Source organism: Ailuropoda melanoleuca, unplaced genomic scaffold (assembly GCF_002007445.2).
Source record: "Ailuropoda melanoleuca isolate Jingjing unplaced genomic scaffold, ASM200744v2 unplaced-scaffold1653, whole genome shotgun sequence".
NCBI lineage: Eukaryota > Metazoa > Chordata > Mammalia > Carnivora > Ursidae > Ailuropoda > Ailuropoda melanoleuca.
The window spans coordinates 363-12,861 of record NW_023185537.1 but is presented as its reverse complement, the minus strand read 5'-3'; the positions used below and the strand labels follow the sequence as shown (position 1 = coordinate 12,861).

Below are 12,499 nucleotides of genomic sequence, written 5' to 3'. Positions count from 1 at the left end.
TCCCCTTGCTTGTGTTCCCTGTCTCACTGGCTGTCTCTATCTCTGTCGAATAAATAAATAAATTCTTAAAAAAAAGATTTTATTTATTTATATGACAGTAAGAGAGAGAAAGCACACAAGCAGGGGGAAAGACAGAGGGAGAGGGAGAAGCAGGCTCCCTACAGGACCCCGAGATTGTGACCTAAGACGAAGGCAGATGTCTAACCGAGCCACCCAGGCACTCCTCTTTCCTAGTTACATTTTAAAGGAAATATTACTTTAACTATTAAAGAGAGGTCCTTGGTAACATCAAAGTCAGAAAAATTTGAAACAAAAGGATAAAGAGAATAAAGAAATACAAAGGAACATGTATAATTCATTTTAGACATATTTTCTTTTCATTACTTGTATTTATTCTTATATGTGGGTCCCAAGTGTAAGTCCCTTGGGCTTCATGTAGATGACATCCCGGAGCAGAAGGGCACGCCCACTTTTACACATGTCTCACACAAAGCTGACTCTTTATTTGTGATCCATCCCTATCCGGCCTCACCTCCTGTCAATATGGCACATTAATGGGAATTGGGCAGCAGCATGAGGGTTAAGTTTAATTACATTGTCCTCTAACATTGTATTTTCCTCTATAAATCATCTGCATATACTAGGACAAAATGGAAATTTTCCACAAGTCCCCTATTCTTTCTTTGACATCACAGAGGAATTTCAAATAGTTTTGTGATTACATCTAAAAATGAATCGTTGAACACTACACCAAAAACTAATAATGTACTATATGTTGGCTAATTGAACATAATATAATGAATGAATGAATGAATGAATAAATAAATAAATAAAAATGAATAAGAATCACTGAACTAAATGCTATGCATCTTTAAAATGTATTCAGAAAACTCAGAAGGTTTCAGTGGGAGTCATGTATATTTAGTGTTGTAGCAGTGATAGAAATTAGTGAGGTGGCATGTAGGCAAGCACTCCCATCAGTCTGATCATATTTCCCCTCATCCCATCATATTTGTTCAAAAACACCTGGATGGACAAGGGACAGTGGTTTGAGGTAACCCTTTATATTCATGATCTCACATGACCCTAATATAGCTTCCACTACAAGTTAATTTCAGATTCTTGGGACCCACCCCATATCCTCCAGATTCGGTGTTGCTGGGGCATGGATCCCAAGAAGTTGCACTTTTAACAAGCTCTCCCATGTGGTTCTTATCCACGGCCAAGCATGAGAACCATATAGTAAGGACAGAACTGGGGACCACAAGGTAAGACTGGCTCCATCCAGAGCTGACCAGTACTGAATGTGGGAAGGGGCAGTGGAGCTGAACCAGTGGTGATCCAGAGATCTGGGTTCCTTCTGTGCCATCATGTTGCATATGGCCCATGCCACTCAGAGCCTGACGGTTTCTGAGGACGTGACCAGAGAAGACAAAGAGGTGCGGGGAGAGAGAATCCTGGCTGTGAGCATCCCAGCAGCACACCGTACCTCTTCCTGCTTCACCAAACCTCTGGCCTCACTCAACAGGAGCATCCACTGAAAGCAGCCAAGGCCACACTACAAAATCACCAAGCCCATCAGCCCACCAGGAAACACAGNAAACCTCTGGCCTCACTCAACAGGAGCATCCACTGAAAGCAGCCAAGGCCACACTACAAAATCACCAAGTCCATCAGCCCACCAGGAAACACAGTGGTTTAAAATTTTCCTACATCTCCTCAAGTCCATAGAATAAAGAAACATTTGTATATTGAATACTTCTATTGAAAGAAAAATCTCGGCCTGATATTTTTTTTCCACCATGATCAAGTGGGATTTATTCCTAGGTTGCAATTGTGGTTTAATACCCATCACCCAGCTACCCCATCCCCCCACCCCCTCCCTTCTGTAACCCTCAGTTTGGTTCCCACAGTCCAGAGTCTCTCATGGTTTGTCTCCCTCTCTGATTTCTTCCCATTCAGTTTTCCCTCCCTTCCCCTATGGTTCTCCACGCTATTCCTTATGTTCCACTATGAGTGAAACCATGTGATAACTGTCTTTCTCACAAAATAAACTCCACACTTACAGTGAAAGTAAGAAAAGGTGAGCAGAAATGGTTTTCCATTGTGTTTACCCCAACCCTTCTTTCCAAAGGACATATTTAATCCAGAGTATAAATAAAGGATACCCTCCAGGCCCAATTTGCACTTGGACCTGCACACCTGGTGACACAGGTGATCCCACGAAGCAGAGGCTCCAGAAGCTTTCTTACAGCAGGCTTCATCCCAAGGGGTTATTGACCGAGATTGTCCATACCATAGGGACCTCATCATAACAAGGCTATCCATTGGGGGCGCCTGGGTGGCACAGCGGTTAAGCGTCTGCCTTCGGCTCAGGGCGTGATCCCGGCGTTATGGGATCGAGCCCCACATCAGGCTCCTCCGCTATGAGCCTGCTTCTTCCTCTCCCACTCCCCCTGCTTGTGTTCCCTCTCTCACTGGCTGTCTCTATCTCTGTCAAATAAATAAATAAAATCTTTAAAAAAAAAAAAATAACAAGGCTATCCATTGGAAATGTCCAGAATACTCACCCCCACATTCTTCCATACTTTTTAAAACATTTCTCATCAAAATCACAAAAACCCTGCAAGAAGAAACAAAATATATTACTAATCTAAATGTACTGAGCCCTACATCTACCAAGGACCAGAGTGACTTAGATCACAAGAAATGTGGCTTACTATCTCTAACTGGCAGTTAGAGGGAAGCTCTTATTCACAGGTGACTTATCAGAAATAAGAGAAAACAGAGGAGCTACTGAAATAGAATTCAAGTCCCTCTTGAATTATGTCCAAGTATTGTAGATACTGAACAACTTACCCCATCTGTGAAGACTACGTAATCTCTGTCTGTCTGATGTGTTTTTCTTACGTGTGTGTTGTCTCTAAATCTCAGAACTCTCTGAATTATTACCTCCAGGGCCACGTGGGAAAACTGAAGCTGAAGGAAAGTCAGCATGGCCTGCACATTCTGAACGCCCAGTCAGCATCCTGTTCATTGATCTCATGAGCCCTACTGAAATTCCAGTGGATTTAGGACATTAAGACACCAGTGACCTCTTGTAGTCTAGCAGTTTTATACAAGTCTAAGATATGTTTGTTGAGTGAGAAAGTGAGAGATGAATGAATGAATGACAAAAGATGGACTCGCCTTCCAGTCCTCCACCTCAACACGGAAAGAGGGGATGGTGCCATGACTCCACAATGGACAGAGTCAACTAAAACACTTGATATGAGTTTTCGCTTCCGTCACTTGAAAAAACAAAACAACCTTCCTGTCCTTAAGCTTCAACTGTGATTTTGATGATTTAACTATGCAAAACAGGGTCCCAGAAATGTGGGCTTGGGGTACATGTACTAAGGAGTTGATTTGGGAACTGTGGAAAGGAAATTATTGCTTTTTCAGAGGGAAAAGTCCAAGTAGTTTTTAGATGATAATTGGACACCAAGGGTCTCAGTGGAGGAAAGTGGGATCTAAGAAACAAGCCTCAGGTCTGGGGGAAAGGAACTCCACAGCAGAGAGCAGCCTGCATGTGAGACTGCCCACTGGCCTTCTCGATGTGAGTTTCTAACCGTCTGTCCAGAAGCTGGGCCTAGGACAAGGTATCAGAGCTGGAATAGCCACAGTGGCTCCACCAGCATCAGTCTACGTGTCTGTTCATATATTCCATTCAGTTACATTAATTTCTTTTTTTCTTAAAGATTTTATTTTTTGTTTGATTGTCTGTTTATTTATTTATTTAAAGAGAGAACACAAGCAGTAGGGGAGGATCCCAGGGAACCTCTGCTGAGTGCAGAACAGATGCAGGAGCTCCATCCCATGACCCTGAGATCAGGACCTGAGCTACAATCAAAGGTCCAATGCTTAACCAACTAAGCCACTCATGTACCTCCAGTTATATTAATTTCTTAATAATTTTGTCAAAGTACCTCTTTTCTAGTGATATTATAAGGGCAGTTCTTCCTTCGTATGAAAAACAAAACACACACACAACTCATTTAAAGGTTAAAATAATAGGTTTGCACAAATAATAAAGTGATTCTTCCATTGAAATTGCAGAGGTTATATAGAAAAATAAAATTTATTTAAACTAAAAAAAAAATCTGAAGTCAATAGACAAACACCATCTCACCTCAGTTATACTCCCTCCCTGTTCAACTCACCCATAGAGTGCCTCCTCTGAAGGTTAAGAAGTAAAGCTGAGAGCTCCCCTTCGACCTCTCAAATCCCAAGAGATTTTGCCATTAGCAAAGGGAGAATTAAGCCATGGAAATAACTGCAGGTGGTTGGCCAGTTCTTGAGAGAATTCAAGTATGTACAAATTCCCCAAAGGTGAATCTTGGGCTGCCCAATAAACTGAAGTTCCAGAGCTATCCTGGAAAAAGAAAGTGCTATCCAGAGCTTGGGCTATGAGCAAAAAAAAGTCTGACTCTAGGGTACACAGCTTGATGGACCACTAACATGGACATCCTTGATGCTCTTCTCTTAATGCCAAGTACGATGATGCCTTCCTGGGAATCTGCACGTGCCAGAGACAGAAGCCTCTTCACGGTGCTCACAAGCTAAAACATCAAGTTCTTTGCTGAATTAGCCAGAGAACTGGGCTGCCACTGAGGCAAACCCTGAGGCTCCTAACAGCTGACAATAGAGGCCTGTGGTAGATCTCGGCACGTGCTGGGTGGGACCTATGACACCATTTCTGGAAAGTCAGGAAACCTGAGAACTACCTCCTGAGGAGGAATATTTTTACTATGTAACTAAAGTGGGATTTGTAACCTTAAGAAGCAAAAGAGGGAGTTCAAACAATACTCACATTTCGGTAGGCCAGAACAGTTCCCACAAAAGGCAGAGGTGTTGGCCCAGGAATTCCCAGCTTTTTAAAAAGTCCATGTGTGTAGGTCCCATATCTATAAAGTGAAAGAGAAAACCAGGTCACAGGGATGGTGGAATAAGTGCTGGGGCTGGCCAGTCACGGGCGCAGAACTGGGACAGGCAAGGGAGGGAGGTAACATGTCAGCCAGAAATAATAACAGCAATTTCAACAGCAATAATTACATTCACTCATCATCTGCTTTACCACCTCCATTGTGAGACCTACAAAATGTAATGATGTTTAGCTAAGAGCAGCTGAAAATGTCATGGTCTCAATCCTAGAATGAATACTTGAGAATGAAATACTTGAGAAATACTTGAGAACTCCTGAAAGGTTCGTGCTGATTTCTTCCAGGAGATTCACTCATGCCTGTTTAGTAAATGACTCTTCCATGATTCTGGAGATTCTCATTCTTGGTGGAAAGAGGAAAAATTGTTTCTCTCCTCCAATGATGAGATTTTGCTTAACTGCACCTACTCAAGTAGGCTGGAGCCTACCAGCCTACTCAAGAGCTGAGGGTTACTGACAGCCTACCAGGAAAATGCTCATACAGTTGCTCAGAGACCTTTGTGCTCTCCCTTCCTTGTTGGCTCTGTCATTGTTCTGGATCTGGACCTTCTTAAGTCTACCTTTATAGAGAGGCCTTGAACAACAACAGTGTTCTTATTTCTGTACAATGAAAACTGTGTCCAATGCTCCGCTGGCCTTATTGAAAAGTGAGATGCTTTCAGCTCCACCCAAGTCTCTGTTCTCAGGCACTCTGATTCTCTTGAGCTGCAGAGAAGGGGGACTGACCCATATGTGCTCTAAGTGATACCATATAAAAGAATCAGTAAGGAAACAATCCATTTCCAGACCATTCTTCCCCTCATAGCATCTGGTCCTTCAACGTGTGACACTCATCTGCTCAACACACTGCCAGGTACACTAATTTTTTCCAAGATGGTCACTCACAAAGAGTTAGTTTACCAACTCTGTGCATCAACTATCTCAAGAACCCATTACAGATGGTGCTTCCAATGGCAGGCCTACCTGCCACCATCTTTCATGTGTCATATGCGGATCCTACAACTGAGGGTTCTAGATCCTTTCAATCCTTCCTCTTAGGTGTTGCTAAGAGATGGCAGAGTGGTGGAAGAAGAGAGGATGAGGGAAGAGGCTGCCATAAACCATTTTAACTATGAACCTGCTAAGCCTATAAGGCTAACCCCATAGGGGCAAATAAGGAAAGTATGGGGCAAATAAGGAAAGGAGGCTAGGTACAAAGGGCCCTGTAGGTGCTTCAGCTAACTAATAGGGGGCCTTCCAAAGTCCAGATACCTCCAGTTGACAGCAGAATATGTGTTCTGGAACATATAAAATGAGTAATGATAAAATGTTCCAGAGATTGGGATTAAGCATCTCATCTTCTCTGGAGTCTAGCCTTTAAGGCAGTACAGGTCCTGAATGTTCTGTACAAATCCAGCAAATCTTATGTTATATAGTCAAATAAACCCACAAAATTGCATGAAAGGACATGTGCTTTAGCGACCCAGCAGAGGCATCTCAGACGGGCCCAGCTGGGTGTTTGGATCCTTCCTCTACTGCAGCTGGATGCATCAACACCAAGTGCAGAAGCCAGGGTGACCTCGGTTAGTCCCACCTCCATTCCTTCTTTGCCATCACCACTGCAACAAATCAATTCCTGTTTCTAAACATTTGACATGCTCCATGAACTCCCAAGTGAAGCCAAGCAAGTGAGTGAATTTGTCAGCAACACTGGTCCCAAGGAATGATATGGCCTAGTGTCTAAACTCACATGGCTCCATAAGAAGGCAGAGGGTGGGCTGGGTCAATTTTTCTGATTCTTTCCAACTTCCCTCTTCTTGGTAGAGTCATGCAGCTGTTAGTACAAATGAATGAGCTAACAATAAAGCCACTCATGTTTACTGCCATTACATTGCATGCAGAGGGGACTGTCCACAGCTACTGACTCTTGGCTATCCCATATGTCTTCTAAGTCTACAGGGTTGTTTGCCTGGTGGTAATAGTATCCAGTGAAAGCCCCACTACCAGACAGCCTACACAGTGTGGCTTACATGGTGGTCCTGTCCCCTGGCTTCTAGCAGATGAGATGCTAACCCTGCAGTCCCGAGATGACCTCCTGTAGGACCAGGATCAAGGAATGTCCCTGGAGGTCTGCTCTGAGGGGGAGGAATTTTCTCTCACTCCAACCCCAGTCCTATCTGAATGCTTCTCACATCAGTACTGGCTCACAGTCTCACTACCCTCACCTATGCTGAGAGGTTAAAATAGTGGCTGGGCACATGTATTTAAATATATATACAATCTATACCATAGAAGTATGCATGTGTACACTAAATTCATATTGCCAACATTATCCTAGAAGGCTGAGGTTATTTATGCATCTTCGTAGTCACAAAGCTGAACCAACAGCCCTCTTTTATCCTTAGGAAAGAACATACTGGAAATAGTCTTATCTCAGAAGACAATCTATTATTAAATAGAATGAAATTAAACTGTATCAATTAATTTTAAATGTCATCACACAGAAAATATGTTGCCACAATACCTGGCATTCCTAAACTTTCTCTCGGAAAATGAAAATGAGGTCTCCATGTTCCATGTTCACGTCCTCATGATTTCTTATTCTTAAAGGAGGGGCCATCCCTACCCATGCTATGAAACTCAGTCCTTTCCCAACCTCTTCTAGGATTCCAGGAATCCCACCACTGAAAGAATTTCCTCTGCTAGATGGTTTGATTCTTCCTATTGTACTGTAACATAAAGTAAAAAACATATTTAAAATCCAAACTGGTAAGTATTCATCCTTTCTGATGGCTGAATAATATTCCATTGTATGTATGTACCACATCTTCTTTATCCATTTGTCTGTTGATGGGCATCTCAGCTCTTTCCACAGTTTGGCTATTGTGGACATTGCTGTTATAAATATCAGGGTGCAGGTACCCCGTTGGATCAATACATTTGTATCTTTGGGGTAAATACCTAGTAGTGCAATTGCTGGATTTCAGGGTAACTCTATTTTTTTTTAAAGATTTTATTTATTTATTTGACAGAGAGACAGCCAGAGAGAGAGGGAACACAGCAGGGGAGTGGGAGAGGAAAAAGCAGGCTCCCAGAGCAGAGGAGCCCGATGTGGGACTCGATCCCGGAACACCAGGATCACTCCCTGAGCCAAAGGCAGACGCTTAACAACTGCGCCACCCAGGCACCCCAGGGTAACTCTATTTTTAACTTCTTGAGTAATCTCCATACTGTTTTCCAGAGTGGCTGTACCAGCTTGCATTCCCATCAACAGTGCAAAGAAGGTTCCCCTTTCTCCACGTCCTCGGCAGCATTTGTTTTCTCCTGTCTTGTTAATTTTAGCCATTCTGACTGGTGTGAGGTGGTATCTCATTGTGGTTTTGATTTGTATTTCCAGGATGGCTAATGATGTTGAGGATTTTTTCATGTGTCTGTTGGCCATTTGGATGTCTTCTTTGGAGAAATGTCTGCTTGTGTCTTCTGCCTATTTCTGGATTATTTGTTCCTTGAGGGTTGAGTTTGATATGTTCTTTATAGATCTGGACACTAGCCCTTTATCTCATATGTCATTTGCAAATATCTTCTCCTATTCTGTCAGTTGTCTTCTGGACTTGTCGACTGTTTGCTTTGCTGTACAAAAGCTTTTACTTTTTTTTTTTAAAGATTTTATTTATTTATTTTACAGAGAGAGAGTACAAGTAGGCAGAGAGGCAGGCAGAGGGAGAGGGAGAAGCAGGCTCCCCACTAAGCAGGGAGCCTGTTGCGGTATTTGATCTGAGCAGAAGGCAGCCGCTTCACTGACTGAGCCACCCAGGCACCCCAAAAAGTTTTTATCTTGATGAAGTCCCAATTGTTCATTTGTGCTTTTGTTTCCCTTGCCTTTGGAGACATGTCTAGCAAGAAGGTGCTGCAACCGAGATCACATAGCTTGCTGCCTGGGTTCTTCTCTAGGATTTTGATGGATTCCTGTCTCACATTGAGGTCTTTCATCCACTTTGAGTTTATCTTTGTACATGGTGTAAGAAAATGGTCCAGTTTTATTCTTCCACATGTGGCTGTCCAATTTTTCCAGCACCATTTATTAAAGAGACTCTCCATTTCCCATTGGATATTCTTTCCTGCTTTGTCGTAGATTCATTGACCATAGAGTTAAGAGTCAATTTCTGGGTTCTCTATTCTGTTCCACTGATCTATGTGTTTGTTTTTGTGCCAGTACCATACTGTCTTGATGATTACAGCTTTGTAATAGAGCTTGAAGTCCGGCATTGTGATGCCACCAGCTTTGGTTTTCTTTTTCAACATTCCTCTGGCTATTCGGGATCTTTTCTGATTCCATACAATTTTAGGATTGTTTCTTCCAGTTCTTTGAAAAACGTCAATGGTATTTTGAAAGGGGTGGCACTGAATTTGTAGATTGCTCTGGGTAGTATAGACATTTTAATAACATTTATTCTTTCAATCCATGAGCATGGAATGCTTTTCCATTTCTTTGTGTCTTCCTCAATTTCTTTCATAAGTGTTCTATAGTTTTTAGAGTACAGATCCTTTAGCACTTTGGTTAGGTTTATTCCTAGGTATTTTGTGTTTTTTTTTGTGCAATTGTAAATGGGATCAAGTCCTTAATTTCACTTTCTTCAGTGACATTGTTAATGTATAGAATTGCAGCTGATTTCTGTGCACTGATTTTATATCCTGCCACATTGCTGAATTCCTGTAGGAGTTTTAGCAATTTTGGGGTGGAGTCTTTTGGGTTGTCCACATATAGTATCATGCCATCTGCAAAGAGAGAGTTTGACTTCTTTGCCAAATTGAATGAATACTTACCATTTACATCAATGTGGGTAGAACTGGAGGGTATTATCCTGAGCAAAATAAGTTAATCAGAGAAAGACAATTATGGTATGGTTTCCCTCATGTGGAATATAAGAAATAGAGCAGATGATCATAGGAAAAGGGAGGGAAAACTCAATGGGAAATTCTCAGAGAGGGAGAAAAACCATGAGACACTCTTAACTATAGGAAGCTAATTGAGGGTTGCTGGAGAGGAGGTGGGTGAGTGGATGGGGTAATTGGGTAATGGGCATTAAGGAGGGCACATGATGTGATGAACACTGGGTTTACACGCAACTGAAGAATTATTGAACAGCACATCTGAAACTAATGATGTATTATATATTGGCTAATTGAATTCAAATACATAAATAGATAGATAAGTAAATAAAATCCAGATTGGCTTTCAGGGTTCTGCCTTTGTGGCTGCCAGCAGATTTCATATTGAGGGGAAAGAAATCTCTATACTTATATTAACCCTCCCAGAGACTGGAAGGAAAAGGTGAAATGAATAACATTTCAAGATTTCTGCCAAGACTTCTCCAAAGAAGACATACAAATGGCTAACAGACACATGAAGAAATGCTCAACATCATTAGCTGTCAGGGAAATACAAATCAAAACCACAATGAGATACCACCTTACACAGTTAGAATGGAAAAAAATTAACAAAACAGGAAACAACAAATGTTGGCAGGGATGTGGAAAAAGGGGAACCCTCTTACATTGTTGTGGGAATGTAAGCTGGTACAGCCACTCTGGAAAACAGTATGCAGTTTCCTCAACATGTTAAGAATAGAGATACTCTATGACCCAGCAATTACACTACTGGGTATTTACCCCAAAGATACAGATGTAGTGAAAAGGAGGGGCACATACACCCCAATGTTCATAGCAGCAATGTCCACAATAGCCAAATTGTGGAAGGAGCCAAGATATCCCTCAACAGATGAATGGATAAAGAAGATGTGGTACATATATACAATGGAATATTATTCAGCCATCAGAAAGGATGAATACCCACCATTTGAATCGACATGGATGGAACTGGAGGGGAGTAGGCTAAGTGAAGTAAGTCAAACAGAGAAAGACAACTATCATATAGTTTCACTCATATGTGGAACATAAACAATAGCATGGACCATAGGGGAAGGAAGAGAAATCTGAAGGGGGAGAAATCAGAGAGGGAGATGAACCATGAGAGACTCTGGACCCTGCAAAACAAACTGAGGGTCTCAGAGGGGAGGGGGTAACCAAGTGATGGGTATTGAGGAGGGCCTGAGTTGTGATGCACACTGGATGTTTATGTAACTAATGAATCATTGGACACTACATCAAAAACTAATGATGTACTATACAGTGGCTAACTGAATTAAATAAATAAATAAATAAATAAATAAATAAATAAATAAATAAATAAATAAATAAATAAAAAATTTCTGCCAGGTCTCCTCAGCTCTCAAGATGCTCATTTAGAGGTAACGAGTTCTACATATTACAGGGTGGGGGGATGACCAGGACAGGGGTGCAGAAAAGAGGGAAGAGCCCAGTCAGAACAGGAAGATGAGGCATCTCCAGCCCCTCTGGAAGTCTGGGTGCACCAGGTGTCTTATGTACATGCTGCCTGGTGGGGGAGGGAGAGGAGCAGGACCACCTGAGTGACACAGGTGCAGTCCTTCTACACATCTCCTGCAGTGGACACAGGTCAGAAGGTGAAGATAATGAGACAAAGACCCAAGCCATTCCATCTGTCTCCAGAATCCCCACAGCTTGAGAAGGGGGTGAGGACATCAGAGCACTGGGGCCTGTTGATTTCACTCTGTCTCTGCTGAATTCTGCTTGATTAGTCTAGGTCCCAACTGGTAGTCCATCAGAAGATTATCCCCAGAAGCAAATAATGTCACTTAAACCCTCCTAGCTACAGAAATTGTAGTTGGGGTCTGGGGAGCACTCCTTCAGCAGATCTGGAGAAGTCAATAATAACCCTTTTTGTGTTCCTAGCGTGTTTGACACCCAACACTTAAGCAACATCCCCTTTGTTAACTCTTGATCCTCAAAACAGACAAGAAAAACGGGGTGGGTGCTGATTAGCAACCCAAGGCCAGGGTTCCAGAGGCAATGAGCCTGGACAGTTACTCACAGATAGAGGAGCACCAGGCTGGTAGCCAGGAGGAGCCAGGTTTCCATGGAAAAGCTTGAAATCAGGTCCATGGCCACTTTCTCCCTGTGAATCTCCTCCACTGTCATTCAGCAGGTCCTTGCTGGCCTGTGTCTGCGGAGCTTCCCTTCCCACCAGTGGTGATTCAGTGAGGCTGGGGTGAATATACAGAAAAGGGGGTGGGGGGGGCACCTGGGTGGCTCAGGCATTAAGTGTCTGCCTTTGGCTCAGGGCGTGATCCAAGGGTCCTGGGATCGAGCCCTGCATTGGGCTCCCTGCTCTGTGGGGAGCCTGCTTCTTCCTCTCCCACTTCCCCTGCTTGTGTTCCCTCTCTTGCTGACTGTCTCTCTCTGTCAAATAAATAAAAAATCTTTAAAAAAAGAAGAGAAAAGGGGGTGGGGCTGGACTGCAGTCACTAGCATGTGCCCCCCAGCCAGGAATGCTGGCAAAGCATTGTGGACACTCCCAGATTGACCTTTGAATTCATATTCTGTCCAAAATCAATAAACAACTCAGTCGGTGTTATCGGTAATCTCAAAGGTTACGGAAAC

The 12,499-nt window shown here is 42.7% G+C and overlaps 1 long non-coding RNA gene across 1 annotated transcript; it reads right to left on the bottom strand.

Annotated features, from left to right (window-relative positions):
- Positions 1-2,559: 2,559 nt before the first annotated feature.
- Positions 2,560-12,172, bottom strand: LOC117797867. The gene is made up of 3 exons (XR_004622718.1): positions 11,931-12,172; positions 4,853-4,946; positions 2,560-2,623 (listed from the first exon to the last, which is right to left on the bottom strand). It is a non-coding gene; the product is annotated as an uncharacterized LOC117797867 (long non-coding RNA).
- Positions 12,173-12,499: the final 327 nt, after the last annotated feature.